This window comes from Coregonus clupeaformis, chromosome 23 (assembly GCF_020615455.1).
Source record: "Coregonus clupeaformis isolate EN_2021a chromosome 23, ASM2061545v1, whole genome shotgun sequence".
NCBI lineage: Eukaryota > Metazoa > Chordata > Actinopteri > Salmoniformes > Salmonidae > Coregonus > Coregonus clupeaformis.
In genome coordinates this window covers 25,669,562-25,691,856 of record NC_059214.1, presented here as the reverse complement: position 1 = coordinate 25,691,856, position 22,295 = coordinate 25,669,562, and the positions used below count along the sequence as shown (strand labels likewise).

The 22,295-nt window shown below is 42.5% G+C and overlaps 1 protein-coding gene across 2 annotated transcripts in view; it reads right to left on the bottom strand.

Moving 5' to 3' along the window:
• The window catches only part of LOC121536707 (ly6/PLAUR domain-containing protein 6B-like), a 41,286-nt gene extending 19,023 nt beyond the window's left edge, over positions 1 to 22,263 (bottom strand). The window contains exons 1-2 of one of the 2 annotated variants that reach the window (XM_041844154.1): positions 22,134 to 22,263; positions 4,149 to 4,195 (exon numbers count right to left, since the gene is read on the bottom strand). The gene's annotated coding sequence lies outside the window, so the exon portion shown is untranslated. The remainder of the gene's footprint in view (positions 1 to 4,148; positions 4,196 to 22,133) is intronic. The other variant, XM_041844152.1, reaches the window with a different exon arrangement.
• Positions 22,264 to 22,295: the final 32 nt, after the last annotated feature.

Genomic DNA, 22,295 nt, shown 5'->3' with positions numbered 1-22,295 from the left:
GACACCATCCCTACGGTGAAGCATGGTGGTGGCAGCATCATGCTGTGGGGATGTTTTTCAGCATCAGGGACTGGGAGACTAGTTAGGATCGAAGCAAAGATGAACGGAGCAAAGTACAGAGAGATCCTTGATGAAAACCTGCTCCAGAGTGCTCAGGACCTCAGAGTGGGGCGAATGTTCACCTTCCAACAGGACAACGACCCTTAGCACACAGCCAAGACAACGCAGGAGTGGCTTTCGAACAAGTCTCTGAATTACATTTACATTTTAGTCATTTAGCAGACGCTCTTATCCAGAGCGACTTACAGGAGCAATTAGGGTTAAGTGCCTTGCTCAAGGGCACATTTACGTCATTTAGCAGACGCTCTTATCCAGAGCGACTCACAAATTGGTGCATTCACCCTATAGCCAGTGGGATAACCACTTTACAATTTTTTTTGGGGGGTAGAAGGATTACTTTATCCTATCCCAGGTGTTCCTTAAAGAGGTGGGGTTTCAAATGTCTCCGGAAGGTGGTGAGTGACTCCGCTGTCCTGGCGTCGTGAGGGAGCTTGTTCCACCATTGGGGTGCCAGAGCAGCGAACAGTTTTGACTGGGCTGAGCGGGAACTATGCTTCCGCAGAGGAAGGGGAGCCAGCAGGCCAGAGGTGGATGAACGCAATGCCTCGTTTGGGTGTAGGGACTGATCAGAGCCCGAAGGTACAGAGGTGCCGTTCCCCTCACTGCTCCATAGGCAAGCACCATGGTCTTGTAACGGATGCGAGCTTCAACTGGAAGCCAGTGGAGTGTGCGGAGGAGGGGGGTGACGTGAGAGAACTTGGGAAGGTTGAACACCAGACGGGCTGCGGCATTCTGGATGAGTTGTAGGGGTTTAATAGCACAGGCAGGGAGGCCAGCCAACAGTGAGTTGCAGTAATCCAGACGGGAGATTACAAGTGCCTGGATTAGGACCTGTGCCGCTTCCTGTGTAAGGCAGGGTCGTACTCTCCGAATGTTGTAGAGCATGAACCTGCAGGATCGGGTCACCGCCTTGATGTTAGCGGAGAACGACAGGGTGTTGTCCAATGTCCTTGAGTGGCCCAGCCAGAGCCCAGACTTGAACCCGATCTAACATCTCTGGAGAGACCTGAAAATAGCTGTGCAGCAACGCTCCCCATCCAACCTGACAGAGCTTGAGAGGATCTGCAGAGACGATGGGAGAAACTCCCCAAATACAGGTGTGCCACGCTTGTAGCGTCATACCCAAGAAGACTCAATGCTGTAATCACTGCCAAAGGTGCTTCAACAAAGTACTGAGTAAAGGGTCTGAATACTTATGTAAATGTGATATTTCCGTTTTTTATTTTTTGCTTTGTCATTATGGGGTATTGTGTGTAGATTGATGAGGGGGAAAAACGTTTGTTGTAACTTATGCCTGCCCTTACCATACCCCACCATAGGGCACTCTGTTCACAACGTTGACATGAACAAACTGCTCGCCCACACGACGCCATACACGCTGTCTGCCATCTGCCTGGTACAGTTGAAACCAGGATTCATCTGTAAAGAGCACACTTCTCCAGCTTGCCAGCGGCCATCGAAGGTGAACATTTGCCCACTGAAGTTGGTTACGACGTCGAACTGCAGTCAGGTCAAGACCCTGGTGAGGACGACGAGCACACAGATGAGCTTCCCTGAGACAGTTTCTGACAGTTTGTGCACAAATATTATTCCGTTGTGCAAACCCACAGTTTCATCAGCTGTCCGGGTGGCTGGTCTCAGACGATCCCGCAGATGAAGAAGCCGGATGTGGAGGTCCTGGTCTGGCGTGGTTACACGTGGTCTGCGGTTGTGAGGCCGGTTGGACGTACTGCCAAATTCTCCAAAACGATGTTAGAGGCGGCTTATGGTAGAGAAATGAACATTCAATTCTCTGGCAACAGCTCTGGTGGACATTCCTGCAGTCAGCATGCCAATTGCACGATCCCTCAAAACTTGAGACATCTGTGGCATTGTGTTGTGTGACAAAACATTTTAGAGTGGCCTTATATTGTCCCCAGCACAAGGTGCACCTGTGTAATGATCATGCTGTTTAATCAGCTTCTTGATATGCCACACCTGTCAGGTGGATGGATTATCTTGGCAAAGGACAAATTCTCACTAACTGTGATGTAAACACATTTGTGCACCAAATTTGAGAGAAATAAGCTTTTTGTGCGTATGGAAAATGTTTGGGATCTTTAATTTCAGCTCATGAAACATGTGCCCAAAACTTTACATGTTGTGTTTATATTTTTGTTCAGTATATAGCTCCACACTATGAGGTTGGAATAATACTGTGAAATTGTAAAATTTATAATGCCCTTTTACTGTTTGAAAAGACCGCCAGAAATTTCAACCTGTTTCAGTGGGAGATAGTTTTGGCCTTGCATGGTGACCTCACCGTGAGGTAAATTAGTTAATAGACCAATAAGAAAGTCAGTACCAAACCTCTTTGCCAATAACAGCTCACTTAAACCACTCCCACACAGTCCTAGCAACATTTTTGCTTGAGAAATTACTCTTTACTAAGAAGCTATTTTTTGTTTATTTTTGACTATTTGAATTGAAAACAAACACAGTAAAAGGTACTTAATTGTTACCCAGAAATGATTAAACCTTTAAGACACTTAATAGACCAGTAAGACTGGATTTTAATAAGATATGCAGATATTTTCACAATACATATGACTGAAGACTCAATATAATACTGTATGTCTTCTAAGAAAGTATCTGCTTTGATTAGACTTTCATAAAACTAGAAGTTAATCTACTGATCATATTTGTCTGCTGGTTTCTTTTATCAATCATGATGCTACCTGTAGTTTGATTAACTGATAGGGTAATCACTGTTTATGGTGGCTGTAACAGTTAAGGAGAGAGACCGAACAAGAGGTTTGTGGTGCGGTGAATGTCTCTTCAGACCATCTACATCAAGGTGACACCAAAAGAAAAACGGAGAGAGAAAGAGTGAGAAAAATATTCTTCTGGCAGCTTTAAACTGAAATGTTTCAGCCATTGTCTGTATACTGTTACACTCTACCAGTTTGGAAAGCCCTGGGCCAATACAAATGACAGATTTATAGCTTTATTTTTGGCAGCCGGGTATTGGACTCCACAGTAGGCAATGTTGTTAAAGGTAGAGCAGTAGAAAGAGGGAGAGTTGCCTCATGAGAGGGACTGTATGTAAGTGGACACACCCGTCACTAGTGTCAGCATGGCTTGTTGTATGACAATGCTCAGTGACGCCTTGGGGGTTGTGGGTACCTGAGTGGACATGGAATACAATGTGAGTCCCTATTTTTAGCTGCAGCTGATTGTGGGGAAGGAGAAAGGGAGAAAGTCTTTAGTCATGGATTTGGAGGTGTTGTAGGGTAGGATGTTGGTGGGGCAAGGATGCCCTGTAGGGTAACAAGCTGCTGAATCATGGAAAGTTATGCCTTTTGTTTTTGGCATGCATCTCTATTGCCTCTGTTTATTTTGAACACAATCTATACAAGGTTGGGGAGTGTATTGTGTGTAAAGCAGGGTGTTCTATGAGCTATTCCCACAATCTCAGCCACACAGAAACAGCTGGCCATGCTGACCTCACTGTGGGCAGGTGAGCAAACAGCCCTGAGTGGTTCAGCGGTGCTGGCTGCATCAGGCCCGCATGGCAGGCAGAAAGAGAGCATCCCTCATCATCCTCCTGGCACGAGAAGCCATCATGCATAAAGAGAAACCATCGCTAAGAAGTGCTGCCCACAGGAATGTGCTGGCTATTAGAAGCCCCCATTAGGAAGTAGAGAGAGGGGCTCAGGTTACTGTGTGTGTGTGTATGTGTGTGTGTGTGTGTGTGTGGATGGAGCGCAGCAGGGCCCATTGAGCCTGTTGCGATTGACTCACAGGACTCATCTTCAATAAAACTCCCACTGGAGGTCATACTATACTTCAGAGGGCTCAGGAAAAATGTGCTCTCTCTCAATCTGTCTCTGTGCATGTTTTCTTTTGTTGAAGGCATTCCAATAATGCAATAGCTATAACAGTTAGGATACAATCACAAACAAGTAAAAACATGTTGCAGAATGCACAGGAGGAAAACAGAGATGAGAAGAAGAGTGAGGACAAAAAGAGCATACGAACAGAATTACCTGAGATATCCGAATAAAATCTTCAGAGTGTCTCGGTCTTCAGTCTCCTTTTACATAAAAAGAAAAGGAGAGGTGGTGAGAAAAGTACCCCCACTGTTCTCCAAACAAGCAGGTTCGGTCACTGTCTGCTCTAAACAAAACCAAGTTCCCGCTTCCTTTGGAGTGTGGTTTAAACATCTCCCCGTCTCTGTTCTCGTCCTCTCCCACGCACACGCTTTACTATGTGGATCATCCACCAACACAGGAAGTGACTAAGGGGCTGGTCAGTGCTCTGTCACAAACCCCTCAGGCCTAAGCCTCTATAAAACCCAAGGGGCCTTTTCTTCAGGCTTTACTGCTCTTTTGTGTGCATGGGTCGTTCTCCCTCTTGTTTGACAATACCAGGCATTCAGAGCACAGGCAGACACACCGGTTGTAAACCACTCAGGCTCTGTCGACAACCCTCTGATCAACACCAGAGCTTCGAGATTGCCATTGAGAGCTACAGGGCCAGAGGTGTCTCCTGCTGTGGATGGTCTAGCATGTCTAGACTGGAGGTTGACCTCCCTTTGGTAGGCCTATATATGTAGCCTGGGCAGAACACTTTTGAAAATGACTATGTGTGAGGACCAACTTGCAGAGGGATTGGGTGCCTTTTAAAGCAAGTCACAAAATTGCATTAAGAGTACCTGGTCATGATAGAAATCGTTGTATATATTAGCTGTTCTAACTAAAAATCTGTCTTTTCCTAATTTGCCAGTTGCTTGCTCTATAAAGTTCAACAGTCAGATGAGTCTGCAACCAGAAGGTGAAACTATGTTGGTTCACATGACTGGTGCCATTTCAGTAATGACATGAAGACAGGGGATTATAGTAAACAAAGGATTTATCTAGAGAATAGCTGGAAGCAAAACAAACCTCTAGCCTCAAAGGCTTCTCAGCAATCTATGGTATGTCTGTGGTCTGTGGTCGGTCAAAATGCCTTTAGGAAGAACGTTAACTTCATCTCTCCATCTCTCCCTTTTCTCTCTAAATCAGATTATGTTAGACAAGATCTCATCTACGCAGCATTCTCTGAGGGGTTTGAAATGATAATAAACAAACACAGGGCCTAAACCAATCCAGGTGGATGGAGTTTACTATGTTTTTACTGCCTGGTAATGGCCATATAAAAGCTAACCTAAGTGTTCTGCATGGGACTCAGCGTTACACGCAGCGTTACACAACCATACCATTAGAGTCAACCATTAGGTAAGAGACAACGGTATTCATGTATCCATTCTACAGTATGATGTTCATAAATGTTCAGATATAGTTTGACATGCAGAAGACTCCTCAACATTGCCTTTGATTATGTAGGCTGATACAAAAACTATTAGGGTTGTCCCAGAACATTTTTAAATGTGTATTTTTCCATATATAGACACCCTGTGTTTTAATAAAAACCAACTATATGCACTGAGCTTGTCTGATGCTTTAAGCACACAGTTTGATGAAATAATTAAGACACACAAATTACTCAAGAGGGAGCCAGAGATCAAGATAACCAGAAGTAAAGAAACCTGCTCCTGACCCTCCTCCTTCCGCTCCTGCTGGCCTTCACAGATTCTGCCATTAAGCTCCTGAAGTTGCCGGTAATAGGCTACACCAGGGGTCGGCAACCTTTTTCATGTGAAGTGCCAAGTTACAATTTATCTTACCATTTCTACCGATCTGTGTGCCAGTTATGATTTTCATATGCAAATTTTCGTGGAACAGTTTCATTTAAATTATAATAACATATTTTTGTTCTATTACCAACTAGGTAGAAAATAGCCTACATAAAGCCAACAAATAAAAACATTGCAGGTCAAAAATATCCTGATAAAAATAAATATCCTATAAATCAAATTGGGTTTGTTCATGTTCATCAATCACATTTATCTCTCTACTCCGCCTGTCTGCAACGAACTTGACACATTGTATCAACTATCAACTGGGTCAGGCCCACAGCTCATGCTTGAAAACTTGCAACATTGTATCAACTATTCTGGGCCCTCAGAATGCCAGTGAGCTCCGGACAGACACAGCTGTATTTGCACAAGGGATAAGAAGTAAATCAGGTATTTTATGATGTTTCCACTGGATCAGAGCATTACATTTTTCCAGAGTCTCTGTGGTTATTGAAAGGGAGATAGCTGGAACGATTTTTCAAATACATAGAGGAACTATTTATTGTCATTCTCAATGGAGGTCAAAACAGAGTTTGTTTACTTACTGTTTGCAGTGAAGAAGAAAATACTTTGAGAAGCTCCACAGCGCATTAGTGGTGGTGAGTTAAGACAATCAGAAATACTATCAGACATCCCGAAATGGGCACATTTATACATTTGTGCGCAGGCCAGGTAGCCTAGGCCTACTTCTATGCGTAATCAGGTGCGCGTCCTTACTCAACATTGCAGGAGCACTCCAAACAAAATACAATTAATAAATTGACAAAACTCCTAAATGGAATGAAATAAACCAACACTTGCTTCTCACAAGTGTACCATAGGTTGTGAGCTCTGCAAACAAGTGTCCACTCCAACAATGAGGATGGTAAATGACTGTACTAATAATATATTGAATGCATTAAAGCTGCAATATGTAACTTTTTGGGTGACCCAACCAAATTCACATAGAAATGTGAGTTATAGATCTGTCATTTTCATTAAGACCAAGTCTAAGAAGCGGCGCTATTTCTATGCTTCTTAAGTTTAGTTTTTGCGTCTTTTACTTTCGTTTTTCTACACCAGCTTCAAACAACTGAAAGTACAATATTTTTGGTTATGGAAAATATATTTCACAATGGTTTAGAAGGTACAGTGATTCTCTACTATATAATTGCTTGTTTTGTCACAAACTGAAATTAGGCGAACTATTAGAATCTTTTGCAACAAGTAAATGGCAGAGCGAGTTCTGCATAGTGCACCTTTAACAGAAATTACCGAAACCAAACAAACATTATTGATTATAAATTATGGGAATTAACGGTAGATGTACTACTTGTGATACACTACCGGTCAAAAATTTTAGAGCACCTACTCATTCAAGGGTTTTTCTTTATTTTTACTATTTTCTACATTGTAGAATAATAGTGAAGACATCAAAACTATGAAATAACACATATGGAATCATGTTGTAACCAAAAAAGTGTTAAACAAATCAAAATACAGTATATGTAATAGTGAATTGATAGACATTAACAATCAAATGGCAAACAATTCACACAATGAAGTAAAAAAAAACTACATTGCTCAAAAAAATTAAGGGAACACTAAAATAACACATCCTAGATCTGAATGAATGAAATAATCTTATTAAATACTTTTTTCTTTACATAGTTGAATGTGCTGACAACAAAATCACACAAAAATTATCAATGGAAATCAAATGTATCAACCCATGGAGGTCTGGATTTGGAGTCACCCTCAAAACTGAAGTGGAAAACCACACTACAGGCTGATCCAACTTTGATGTAATGTCCTTAAAACAAGTCAAAATGAGGCTCAGTAGTGTGTGTGGCCTCCACGTGCCTGTATGACCTCCCTACAACGCCTGGGCATGCTCCTGATGAGGTGGCGGATGGTCTCCTGAGGGATCTCCTCCCAGACCTGGACTAAAGCATCCGCCAACTCCTGGACAGTCTGTGGTGCAACGTGGCGTTGGTGGATGGAGCGAGACATGATGTCCCAGATGTGCTCAATTGGATTCAGGTCTGGGGAACGGGGCGGGCCAGTCCATAGCATCAATGCCTTCCTCTTGCAGGAACTGCTGACACACTCCAGCCACATGAGGTCTAGCATTGTCTTGCATTAGGAGGAACCCAGGGCCAACCGCACCAGCATATGGTCTAACAAGGGGTCTGAGGATCTCATCTCGGTACCTAATGGCAGTCAGGCTACCTCTGGCGAGCACATGGAGGGCTGTGCGGCCCCCCAAAGAAATGCCACCCCACACCATGACTGAACCACCGCCAAACCGGTCATGCTGGAGGATGTTGCAGGCAGCAGAACGTTCTCCACGGCGTCTCCAGACTCTGTCACGTCTGTCACGTGCTCAGTGTGAACCTGCTTTCATCTGTGAAGAGCACAGGGCGCCATTGGCGAATTTGCCAATCTTGGTGTTCTCTGGCAAATGCCAAACGTCCTGCACGGTGTTGGGCTGTAAGCACAACCCCCACCTGTGGACGTCGGGCCCTCATACCACCCTCATGGAGTCTGTTTCTGACCATTTGAGCAGACACATGCACATTTGTGGCCTGCTGGAGGACATTTGCAGGGCTCTGGCAGTGCTCCTCCTGCTCCTCCTTGCACAAAGGCATCAGTCCTGCTGCTGGGTTGTTGCCCTCCATGTCTCCTGATGTACTGGCCTGTCTCCTGGTAGCGCCTCTATGCTCTGGACACTACGCTGACAGACACAGCAAACCTTCTTACCACAGCTCGCATTGATGTGCCATCCTGGATGAGCTGCACTACCTGAGCCACTTGTGTGGGTTGTAGACTCCGTCTCATGCTACCACTAGAGTGAAAGCACCGCCAGCATTCAAAAGTGACCAAAACATCATCCAGGAAGCATAGGAACTGAGAAGTGGTCTGTGGTCACCAACTGCAAAACCAGTCCTTTATTGGGGGTGTCTTGCTTATTGCCTATAATTTCCACCTGTTGTCTATTCCATTTGCACAACAGCATGTGAAATGTATTGTCAATCAGTGTTGCTTCCTAAGTGGACAGTTTCATTTCACAGAAGTGTGATTGACTTGGAGTTACATTGTGTTGTTTAAGTGTTCCCTTTATTTTTTTGAGCAGTGTGTGAATGCGCACAAATTGGCAGGAGAGAGCGCATTCTAGAGAGAGACGTGCTTTGTGCATCTAATTCACACTCCCCTTCTTAACTCAACATATATATATATTTTTTGTTTTTTGTTTTGTTTGTTTGTCATTTAGCAGACGCTCTTATCCAGAGCGACTTACAGGAGCAATTAGGGTTAAGTGCCTTGCTCAAGGGCACATCGACAGATTTTTCACCTAGTCGGCTCGGGGATTAGAACCAGCGACCTTTCGGTTACTGGCACAACGCTCTTAACCACTAAGCTACCTGCTGCCCATTTTACATTATACCTAAGACACATTATCTTCACACATACTGTAGGCCTAAGGAATACTCTTACAAACTTCAGGTCCAAAGCAGTAGCAATTTATGGAAAACCAATGTAATTTCAAAACGAAAGCAATATCACTTATTTTAAAAAACGTATCAAATTGCTTGGCGTGCCAAGTCAAATACCCTCGCAGCACGTGTGCCTTACGTGGCTGATGCCTGTCTTAGAGTGATGGACTGTGCCATCCCGCGGTCTCCGCAATGGAATAGTCCACTGAGACAGGCACGAATCAGACAGGTGTCTCGTGTGCCACAATGTAATTTTTTTTGCGACTGCTTGACTAAACAGTCAACGACCAACAGCCTATTGACCAAACAATCGACTAAATTGGGTCAGCCCTAAATCTATATAGGCTATACAATGTATGCAATGCTATATTTTCTTGTACTGTACAGTTTCCTGTAAAAAAAATACTTCTATGTAGGTCTCTTGCCCATGCAAAGCATCCCTGGCCTACATGCACTGCATTGTTTTACAATGACAACAAATAAATGACATCAGTCAAATGAAAAGGCTGGGGGAATCACGGTGCTACTACATTTGTGCGAGTCCATTCATTTAACCTACAAAATGGCTTATTGGCGTGCCAGAGACATCCCTCTCATTGAAAACACAGCCCCAGGGGGGAACAGGTCGGTGGTACAGTATCAAACCAACACTTAAAGTTGCCTTGCCTTCCTCCTGGCCATTTCAGATGGGTATACAGTGATATAGTGGAGGAGGTGAGGTGATGTATTGAGGTAATACATTGGTGAGGGTAATGTGTGGTTGTTATCAGATCTCGTCCTGTCGTGTCTCAGTGAGAGGCGAGGGGTGGAGCAGAGCGGAGGAAAGGAACCTGATTGTTCGACCCTTGGGTAGAGGTTTGTTTTTCTGTGTGAAAAATCTGGGGTCATTTTGATTCTGAATGACGCTCCAGCTAAAGAGAGGGAAAGAATACACCCTGCTACTGTAATTGACTCCTTCCAGTTGCATCATGTCAAGATGATGTCATGTTCTACATATTGGCCACATATTAGTGCTGGGAATTGCCAGTGACCTCACGATATGATATTTAGGTCTCGAAACGATATGTATTGCGATTCTCACAATTGTATATGTATTGCAATCAGGAGTTGGAACCGAAATTATTTTCCAATCGTTTCGTACTGAGAAGAACCATAATTTTTTTAGTTCTGTTCCACTGTTCCGACCAGCAAAATAAAGTTCTGAACAGGTTCAACCCCAAAAAAAGTAATGGTTTATATCATTCCCTGTGAAATATATATGTTTCCAATCTGCGAGACATGAAATTACTTCACCAATCACTGCGGATAGAGCAGCTTGCTATGGACGGGCAAAAGCTATAGCTGTTTACATGCACACTGACAAAGATTTTCAGCATTACAGGCAACTGGAATACGTTTCTGAGGGACTGAGTGAGGGCTTTGCATTAGCGCTTTGTAGCATTTTTAGTGGGAATGGGAAAAAAATGCCCAGAACATAAAATAACGTTATTAACCGGTTCCCATGCTTTTAAAATAATGGTTCTGTTCCAGAACAGTATAAATCCCTTTCATTCCCGGCTTTGATGCTGTTCCTCTAAAAATGTCTTTATTTTCTGGTTTTCTGTTCTGTTCCCTGAACCGGTTCCAACCCGATTGCAATTCGATACTGTGATTTTATTGCGATTTGATGTTCCAAACATATCGCTCTCTATATGTCTGCTGCAGACAGACAAGAGAGAGCTTGAGAAAATGAGTTTTGATCAGTCATGGCAATAAAAGTGCTGAAAACATTGCTCACTATTGGTGAACAAGTTATAAGATTAAAAATACAGGAGTGTTGGTGCAGGTACAGTCGACTAGCGTTATCTAATGCTACCTAGCAACAACAAAAAATGAATAATAATTACAAATCGATACTTGGAGTCAAAGTATTGATATAATATCGTCCAAAATAATATTGCGATATGTAACTATCGATTTTGTCCCCCATCACTACCAAATATGGCTGCTAGTTTGTGCTGCTATAAGTGCAGAAGATAATAGTGGAATTAAGGTATTTTAATACCGGTGATATGTGTATCTTTCAAAGACATTCTAAAAAGGGATATTGAGGACATAAATGCAACATTACTAGTGTCCTTTTCAATAATTTGAATTGCGTTAATGAACATCTACCAGTCTCAATCAGTAGGCAAAGAATAGGACAAGGTTTGAAGGGACATAAAACGCCAATGTTCAGTTCACTGAAATGGTCAGTGAACCTTTCCCTGTTTATTGTTTACATCTTAACTGGAGGAACTTAAAGTAACTGCCACTCCAACATGCTTTAGGATTACTTGAATAATGTGTAGCCTAGCTGATCGTCGAACTGTAGCCTACACGGCTGAGACTTTATCCAAATCCAGGAAACACAACTGTAATCTGCATACTAAGAAAAACAACCCTTTATCCAGTAGCCAAGCCAGTTAAAGCTTGTGAAATCGAGTTTATATTGCTATTTTTTTTAAGGGAAAGTTACTGAAGTGATGTAACACTGTAGACTCTGACCCTAATGTCCTACAGTATGGAAAAGACCAAATGTAATATTGAGCTTTTATGCTGTCTGCCCATGGTACTATTTGACCTAAACACATTTTCCGGCCTTCCTCAAGTCAGTGCTTCGGTCCCCTGGAGACCCATCCCTGCTGGTCATTACATGGGTGTGAGAGAGACTAGACCCAGTCATTACACAGGGGCGAGAGACCAGGGTCAGTTTAATTGACAGTCAGATTACGTTCATCTGCATCACCCTACCCCCCTACCCCCCCTGCCACTCCCACCCTGCTCCCCAGGTTCCAGCCCACTAGGCCTAGAAAAAGGAGAGACTCCAAAACAAGGACTGTCTTTGTATCACCCCACTCTGCCAGGAAATCGAAAACGCTTTCACCGCAGAGGCCGCAGAGAGGGGCGGACATGGGCCCAGAAAACCACCTGAGCCATCTCAGGTATCGTCTGTAAAGCACTCTGCAGGTGAAGCCAACAGGTACAAATGGGTGAGCGCTACTGAGGTATCAGTGGAGCAGCCATTTGGGGATGTGTTTGATCTGAAAAGACATCAAATCACTTAAACAGAAGGAATTCAGGCTAGGAACTAATACTTCTTCACCATTGGGGTTGGCAACACAAAATGCCAAATGTTTGCTAAATAAAGTAGCCAAATTCTAGCCTGACATCTGTCAAGAAGGCAGTATGCTGTTGACTCTCCAGAAGTGATCCACTAGGGGTAATACACACAACATTACCAAAAGTATGTGGACACCTGCTCGTCGAACATCTCATTCCAAAATCATGGGTATTAATATGGAGTTGGTCCCCCCTTAGCTGCTATAACAGCATCCGCCAACCCCAGATTCTTCCATCGGACTGCCAGATGGTGAAGCGCGATTCATCACTCCAGAGAAAGCGTTTCCACTGCTCCAGAGTCCCTGTTCTGTAAGCTTGTGTGGCCTACCACTTCGCGGCTGAGCCGTTGTTGCTCCTAGACGTTTCCACTTCACAATACCAGCACTTACAGTTGACCAGGGCAGCTCTAGCAGGGCAGACATTTTAAGAACTGTCTTGTTGGAAAGGTGGCATCCTATGACGGTGAGCTCACGGAGTTCTTCAGTAAGACCATTCTACTGCCAATGTTTGTCTATGGAGATTGCACAGCTGTGTGCACAATTTTATACACCTGTCAGCAACGGGTGTGGCTGAAATAGCTGAATGCACTAATTTGAAGGGGTGTCCACATACTTTTGTATATATAGTGTACCTATAGCCCCACAAGTGGTTGGTAATAACACACTATCTTTAACAACTTCAACATCACAAGAACTGGGAGCTATTGTGGAGATGGAGAAAGAATAGTGAGACTAATGCGTATTTGTGCTGTGTCAGACCGTCACTGACAGAGGTATCGCAGAGTGGAGATTTGTCTATTGTGTCTTGACAGTTTGATCTGACTGTGATTTACAGGATAAGGCTTATTCATCTTAGATTTCAATTGGTTTCAAATGGTCTACAACTCCACTCACCTAGTGTGTTACACAGTTTACGTTCAACCAGCTACCTATGAAGCCCTGCAGGAATGTGTGAAACTCAGCACATAGTTATAGCCTGTCTAAGCCAGTTGACCCCATGAACTGTCAACTGGCAAACATAAAAACTGTAAAAATCCAGAGGGTTTAATAGTTCAAAAATATATAAAAAAAACATGACAAAGCTGAATTATAGTAGGCTTAAGCTTTGCTTATATAGGTAGCATAAAAAGGTGCTCAGGAGGACAAAGCAGTCTTTCAAAAATCAGATACTGAGTCTCAATGAAAAAGGTGAGCCTGGAATTGCAGGTGTTTTCCAATAGAAGGCACTTTATTCATGGGAAACAAAAGGCTTCTTACAGCTAGGGGAGGACGCAGGTAGAGCTGGGACATGCATTTTGACAGTAAAACAGTTGCTTTTCAATGTGCCACCTCTAACATGCTCTAAACTGGATCACTATGTGCCTACTTCTCATGTCTTCTCTCATCAGTTTTAGGGGCACTGGCGGTAACAGGCCAAAATGTAATTAAAGTGTAGATTAAACATAAGATCCTTTGTCAAACTCGACAGTCACACCAAAATATAAACTTTTCATGTGCATTGACTCACTCAGTACCATGAGGAACTATACAATTGGATGGAGTCACTTTCTCATTTTTTTGTAAAAGAGTACCTGGTTTAATAGGCTGTATAATTGGACCATTCAACTTGCCGATGATCTTCATTAAAGCTTAGAGAGTTTCTCCTTAACGGTCGAGGGTCTTCAATCATTTTAATTAACGAGACACAATTCCTTCTCCAAACCTACAGTGGAATCAATAGACCCAGTGCAGAGCAGGCCATTGGGCGATTGCCCCAGTCAGTCTGCATGGGCCTTTGTCGACCTTGCTCCTTGGAGATCTAATCTGTAGAGATGATGAGAGATTGGGTCCAGAGTACCCTTGTCAGGTTAAGATTAAATTAAACTCCTTTAGCTGTCCCACCTGGGCCTTGGGCCAAGGTAATTGAATAGAGATGCATGGAAGTTTTACCCAGCGAGGTTGAGTATAGTAATCCCTTCTTCTCCCCTGGTTTCGCATATGTCACCTGAGTGCAGAGCCGGTGGTGCAGCCTTCCTGAACATTCTATGGGGCAGTGCCAGTTTCTGTTTATTAAGACATGTCCCATGGCAAAGATGAAATCACACAATGCCCTGCGTAGGGCTCTCCCTTAACTCAGCAGTCCAAAGAGGAACCATTGCTTTAGCCTTTCATCTTTGGCCTGGGAAAATCCCTTTCTGGTCACAGGTGCCAACATTAAGATCAGCATGTTCGTAACTCTTCATTTGGGACAGGATTAGAAATGTTTATGGCAATGAGGTCTTTCCACACCACCTTGGAGACTAACTAGAGAGCGCCTCCCACTTCGAAAGGTAAATCCATGACAGAGTTTAGTAAGTATTCACAAGTCAGTACTGCAAGAACACAGAGATGTGCATTTTTTAAAAAGCTTTTGGCACTTCTACCTTAATGAAATGCTCTTATTTTCAGACAAATCTCTCTAACCTCTCTTTCTGCCTCACCCTATCTAGTTTACAATGTTATTTCAAGATAACCTTATGTTCCAAGTTTTCCTCAGGTAGGACACAATGGCAATCTGCCAATGTTCGTAAGCGACTCTTTTCAGTCATTGTGGCAACCTGTTTGTCTTTGGGTCATACATCACCTCTGTACAGGGACATCAACCCCCATCGTCCATCCTAAAGTCATGAGATAACACAGAGAAAGGGCAGGTGCCTCAGACCAGGACTTATTAGTGCAGTCAACCATCCCTGGTGGTTCTGGATCACATGTTTTCACCTGCCCCTTCAATCAGAAGAATAGCCTCCAAGGAACAACTGACACTCCCCCTTTTCAACAATGGGGCATTCCATGGGCATTATTTATTTTGACACCATGGGTTGGAAAACAACCAGTCAAATGAAAATAATGGGGAAATGTTGTATATTATCTTATATGCATTTAATTCAACTGGGAATTTCTCAAGACAGATTTCCTGAGGTAACTATGTTTAAGTATGGGGGGGAAGCCTGAGTAGGTGAAGTCCATCAATCTCTCTCTACACACAATGACAGCCTGTCCTCATCTTGTCAATGACATAAACTGGTAGGTAGGCTGCATGACATAATGACATGGCGCTCAGATGACACGTGATGGAGGTGTACTCTAGCCTGAAGGTTGACTTTTTTTACATGGCTATATTAAGACCCTATACCTCAAAGCCATGTCATTGCATTCACAACATATGGAGTCTTCCTGTATAATAATCATATGACATTCATGTAAAGTTATGTTCTCATTTTGCTCCTGTAGGAGTTGCTTAGATTGTTCACTAAGGTTAAATCCTTGCTGCAGGGGAGTTCATCTAAACACCTTCTGATCAAAACTGTTTCCATCTTGTCATCCAAGTTGATTCAATTTGGCAAGAGTCTTGAAGTGAAGAAAATGCTCACAATCTAGTCTTGAAGTGAAGAAAATGCACACAAACTACTGTAAGTGAGCAGCTATTTTATATAATATGTAGCTTTTTTATTAATGCTTATAACAGTTGGTTTGTTGCAGGGGTTTATTTGGAGGGCGATATAATGAGGGGTTAAAAACTGAGAAGACGATGAGAAGACTCATTTTTCCCTCTCCACCTTTCTTCTTGCCATCTCTCTGGTCGTCTTACCCCACCACCCTCCATCACTCCGTCTATCCATCTCTCCATCTGCCTCCTTCCCTCTCTCCCCTCCTTCAATGGGGGAAAGTGGCTGCTGAATCAAAGCAGGCCAGTGAACAAGGCCCCCTCTTTTCAGCAGAGTGATAAAAAGTTAATTGGTAGTGTGTGACCACTCTCAGATTCCTGTGTAATTGCCTCAAGTTGGGGTCGGCCTTGATGAAGTCAGTTATACGACACAGAGGGAGAAAAACACCAAAAGCAACTTAAAACCCTGGCCAGTATCCAAATGGTTTAATGAAGAACCTTCTGCAACAAACTGGCAACTAACAAAAGGAACACGTGCTTGGATCCACATTGTAGTTACTGTTGATAACAGGCATACAGTGGGGAAAAAAAGTATTTAGTCAGCCACCAATTGTGCAAGTTCTCCCGCTTAAAAAGATGAGAGAGGCCTGTAATTTTCATCATAGGTACACGTCAACTATGACAGACAAATTGAGAAAATAAATTCCAGAAAATCACATTGTAGGATTTGTTATTAATTTATTTGCAAATTATGGTGGAAAATAAGTATTTGTTCACCTACAAACAAGCAAGATTTCTGGCTCTCACAGACCTGTAACTTCTTCTTTAAGAGGCTCCTCTGTCCTCCACTCGTTACCTGTATTAATGGTACCTGTTTGAACTTGTTATCAGTATAAAATATACCTGTCCACAACTTCAAACAGTCACACTCCAAACTCCACTATGGCCAAGACCAAAGAGCTGTCAAAAGACACCAGAAACAAAATTGTAGACCTGCACCAGGCTGGGAAGACTGAATATGCAATAGGTAAGCAGCTTGGTTTGAAGAAATCAACTGTGGGAGCAATTATTAGGAAATGGAAGACATACAAGACCACTGATAATCTCCCTCGATCTGGGGCTCCACGCAAGATCTCACCCCGTGGGAATCAAAATGATCACAAGAACAGTGAGCAAAAATCCCAGAACCACACGGGGGGACCTAGTAAATGACCTGCAGAGAGCTGGGACCAAAGTAACAAAGCCTACCATCAGTAACACACTACGCCGCCAGGGACTCAAATCCTGCAGTGCCAGACGTGTCCCCCTGCTTAAGCCAGTACATGTCCAGGCCCGTTTGAAGTTTGCGAGAGTGCATTTGGATGATCCAGAAGAGGACTGGGAGAATGTCATATGGTCAGATGAAACCAAAATATAACTTTTTGGTAAAAACTCAACTCGTCGTGTTTGGAGGACAAAGAATGCTGAGTTGCATCCAAAGAACACCATACCTACTGTGAAGCATGGGGGTGGAAACATCATGCTTTGGGGCTGTTTTTCTGCAAAGGGACCAGGACGACTGATCCGTGTAAAGGAAAGAATGAATGGGGCCATGTATCGTGAGATTTTGAGTGAAAACCTCCATCCATCAGCAAGGGCATTGAAGATGAAACGTGGCTGGGTCTTTCAGCATGACAATGATCCCAAACACACCGCCCGGGCAACGAAGGAGTGGCTTCGTAAGAAGCATTTCAGGTCCTGGAGTGGCCTAGCCAGTCTCCAGATCTCAACCCCATAGAAAATCTTTGGAGGGAGTTGAAAATCCGTGTTGCCCAGCGACAGCCCCAATACATCACTGCTCTAGTGGAGATCTGCATGGAGGAATGGGCCAAAATACCAGCAACAGTGTGTGAAAACCTTGTGAAGACTTACAGAAAATGTTTGACCTGTGTCATTGCCAACAAAGGGTATATAACAAAGTATTGAGAAACTTTTGTTATTGAACAAATACTTATTTTCCACCATAATATGCAAATAAATTCATAAAAAATCCTACAATGTGATTTTCTGGATTGTTTTTTCTCATTTTGTCGGTCATAGTTGACGTGTACCTATGGTGAAAATTACAGGCCTCTCTCATCTTTTTAAGTGGGAGAACTTGCACAATTGGTGGCTGACTAAATACATTTTTTCCCCACTGTATTTAGTTTATTCTGTTGTACATTACATCCAGTCTTTTGCTAAACACAATGCCTTCTCCCAAGAAGACAAAAATATACTTTTTTTTAAACATTTTTATATTTCGATATCTTTAGTATCTTTCTTTGAAACCAGGAACTGAACTTATTTACTGCTTTGCTGAAACGACAATTTTTTTTTCTCAAAACGTCTACTTTCAAGATTAAGATTAGCCCCACTCAGAATGTGGCAAGAGATGGTGTCATATGGTTAAAAAAAATATCACCAATGCTTAATATCAGATGGGTTCTTTTTTTTTTTATTATTATTTTTTTACTTTATTTGTATTTTATTTATTTATTTATTTTGGGGGGTGGACGCTTAATATTGCAGATAGATTGTATCTTCTATCAATGTAATTGTCTGCATCACTTCCAATCCCCCATGTTTTTTTTATTTTTTATATATATACTCCCCTTTATTACTTTTCAACCCCACCATCCTTTCCCTACTTGGAGTAAATTAGTGAACAACAATGCCCAGGCCTCTACTTCCGGTCTATACTTCCTATCTACACCTTATGGACAGAGTTAATTTTACAATAATTCTATTATATATATATATATATTTTTTTTGCTCCTGAACTTCTTCTACTCTCAACCTCTCCGCTCATTTTCATGGTGTCCATCCGGTTTGCTTCTATATGGCATATCTTTCTAATTGTGCTCCTTCCCAAAAGCTCCCAACATACAACCTATATACTTATTATGGACACAGTATGCTTACATTATTAGCTATCTTTGTTATTATTTGTTGTTATTTGTTATTAGTCCCATCCTTCAACTCTATTCAATACCTCCCATCTATCTCTTAACACCATCCATATAGGATTTCTATTTGCCATATATATTTCAACCGTACTGTGATGTTTTACAAAAATTCTGAACCTTTCTATTCTCATTGCTTCTACCGATTGTGAATTAAAAATAAACATTTTTGCTAAAAGTATTATTATATTATTGATTGATTGACTATGACTTTTCAGATCACCCAGTAATGCTATCTGCAAGGTTAGTTCCAGGTAAATATTGCAATCCTTTAGCCATTCCTGGACCTGTGTCCAAAAACAAGCTACAAATGGACAGAACCAAAACAAATGATCTAATGATTCTGTCTCTTCACAGCAAAACATGCAGAGCTGGGAAGATTGTATCCCCCATATAAATAACATTATATTGGTAGCAAGAATTTTATATAATAATTTAAATTGAAAGATTCTAATTTTTGAATCCGGTGTCGTTTTGCGTGTCAGTTCATAAACACTATGCCATGGGATCGGTACGTCAAAGATCTCTTCCCAACTATTTTGCAATCAGATGGGTTCTTTACAGATATGTTCTGACTGAGTCGTAAACCAATAATAATAACCACAGCTTGTGCTATCTATCCACAGCATTAGCAGTAGTATGTCTTCACATGTGCTTCTCCTTGACTATAAACACACTAACCCATAAATCTGTGAGCTAGATCTTACTGCCAAGGACCGGCACCCAATAAATTAAATTATGGTCAAAAATTAAACCTTGTGCAGCAGTACTGTTTGAGCAATACCAGAGCTCAGGGTTGCAACACTTATCCATGTGTTGCAGCAGCAGACTATAGCTACATGATATCGGCCAAAAAATCTAAATGCAATGTTTTTTTTTAACCTAATATTGTAATTGCGATTTGACTTGCGATATAGATCAAAACACTTGGGTGAACTGTTGGAATCATAGAAATAGAATGATTTATATTAAGAAACAAAGTGGAAAACAGCATCGTTCTTGTTTGGTACAATCTGTAGACTGCATTTGACCTAATAGAACAGCATGCAAACTGACAAACGGAGTTAACTATAAAAACAGACGTAACACGCGGATATCAGAATTGTGCACTGATGGAGTCCTCGGCACTGACATTACAAAAGTTGCAGCATGGGAAGACCGAGGCGGCGGAAAGTAGGCCTAGGAGCGGGAATAAGAAATGGGAAGCGGCTGAGTCGCATTTCAAAATATTCCATGTGATATGGATCTCTTGCTATATGGATATTGCACAGGTCAATATTGCGATTTTGATGTGAATTCGATTAATTGTGCAGCCCTACTACCCAGGTAACCCAAGTTCATCCTCTCATTCATAAACTCTCTATTCTATCTTACTAGAGAGGGACCTTGATGAAACCAGTCAGACACATATGGATGGATTCATCTCTGCCTTTTCCAGACTCTAAGGCCATCATCAGCCGAGGCCCTCCTTAAGAACAGGGCACAACTTCAAACAGCACATCAACAAATTCCCCTGTGATCTCCCACTGTCCTCTCATTCTGCACCACAGACCCTGACAGCAGACTGACAGACAAACACACAGACAGACATGATAAGAGGGGGGAGGAGGGCTCAGTTTCACTCGACTACCCTGGAAAATGACTGATGGCGGGAGATAGAGGGACAAGACTGATAGAGGGGCTAACAAGTTTCAGATGGGGTGAGAAAGAAAAAAAAAAAAAACCTGAAGACGGCCACAGTTGACGAAATGGGGCCGCTGGATGCATTGATCGAGGAAGAGAGAAATATAACAGGATGACAAGGACAGAGAGAGAGAGAAGCCTAATACAATCTTGCATAGGTTGCAGTATCAAGTTGGCGCATTGCTAGAATGAGAGATATAGCTGAAATTAGGGCTAGTCTGGAAGAATTGGGATCTAAAGGCCAAAGTGGGACATAATACACCGGGGGGGGGGGGTAATACAAATGCCAGCACCATGCCCCCCTACTTTTCCCACACACCGAGCACCAGACTTGTACAAGTATGGAGGCTTGACTTGAAGAGAGGGGGTAGGTAGTCTGTTTTTAACTTGTTTTGGTTGTGCACTGGTGGACTAGTGGCAGCAGTTGGTGTGTATGGGACCATGCTGAGAACCACCTGTCTGGGCAAAGTGAACCAAAAGTAAGTACCCTCTGGTGAGTGATGCTTTATGGGTAGCTTAGATTTCATTCAAAATGATATCCTTGTTTTTAATATCAAATATTTGTTGTGTTTAATGATAATAACGAAATAAATATATGTACTACTGTAAGATTTCAGAGCTATATGTCAGCTATATGTTTACATGATGAGTGAGAGCTATAGGCCTATGTTGAATGAGAGCAATATGCATAATATGCATAAATAGAAACTGGGAACTGGGAAACTGCCAATGGCAATATATTTCTGTTGGTTGTGCATTTCTGTTTCCTGGAAGCTGTGTGGCCCTGGTTAGGCCCTGAGTGACAGATTGAGACAGGGGTCAGCAGTGGATCCCTGGGCCAGCAGGACACACACAAACAGGCTAGCCTTATGTGCCACTGCAACTGGCATAGCTGAACATTAATGGAGAGAGAGGGAGGGGTATAGGTGGCTGGGTGGGTGGTTTACAGACCACTACAAAAAACAAAACGGATTAAATTGTAGGCTAGGCTACTGTACTCAAAACATTATGGCGCTAAATGCATATCGTTTTACAGAATTCTGGCTCATACTTAATGATGACATCTCAAAGTTGAATGATCAAATGATCTATGTGTTGTGGTTTGGACCACAGTTATGGACAGTGAGTGACACAAAATAAACATTTCTGTTCCTCAGTTGCCAGTAGCCCATAGCTGAGAGTACACAGTACAGAAACTTAGATGTCCATTGTTTCTCCTATGGCTCAACCATTAGAAACTATTGGGCATGAATGTTCCGCACAAATGTTCAATGGACCAATACAATGGCCTTTGTTCGATGGTTAAACATGTCACCAACAGCTGTCTGCTGGATGGACAACAGTTCACGACAATGGACTACAATGTTGCCATCGATAACAAGATTTACGCCCCTTAGAAGCAGAAAAAAAGAAACCCCACAATTGACCACTCCTCTAAAAATTTCCATATTCGATGATTGATTATTATTACGTTTTCTGTAATACTTACAATAATGGCTCGATGTAACCTATGAATGACGCTATGCAAAAATATGTAGCATGCACTCTATCAATCACTTAGTGCGCCCTCCTCCACTGCAAATCCGTGTAACCGTGCAATTTACTTACCTTTGACAATGTGTGTTCAGCGGGAGTTTGTTTCTGGATTTAGTTGAAAACGGAGAGGTAGGTATCTTTTTCGTCGCCTACAGCTTCGGTCTATGACCCATGTTGCCTCTTCTCGGTGTGGTTGACAGGAAAGCAGGCGCAGTGGGACTCGGGAAGAGGCGG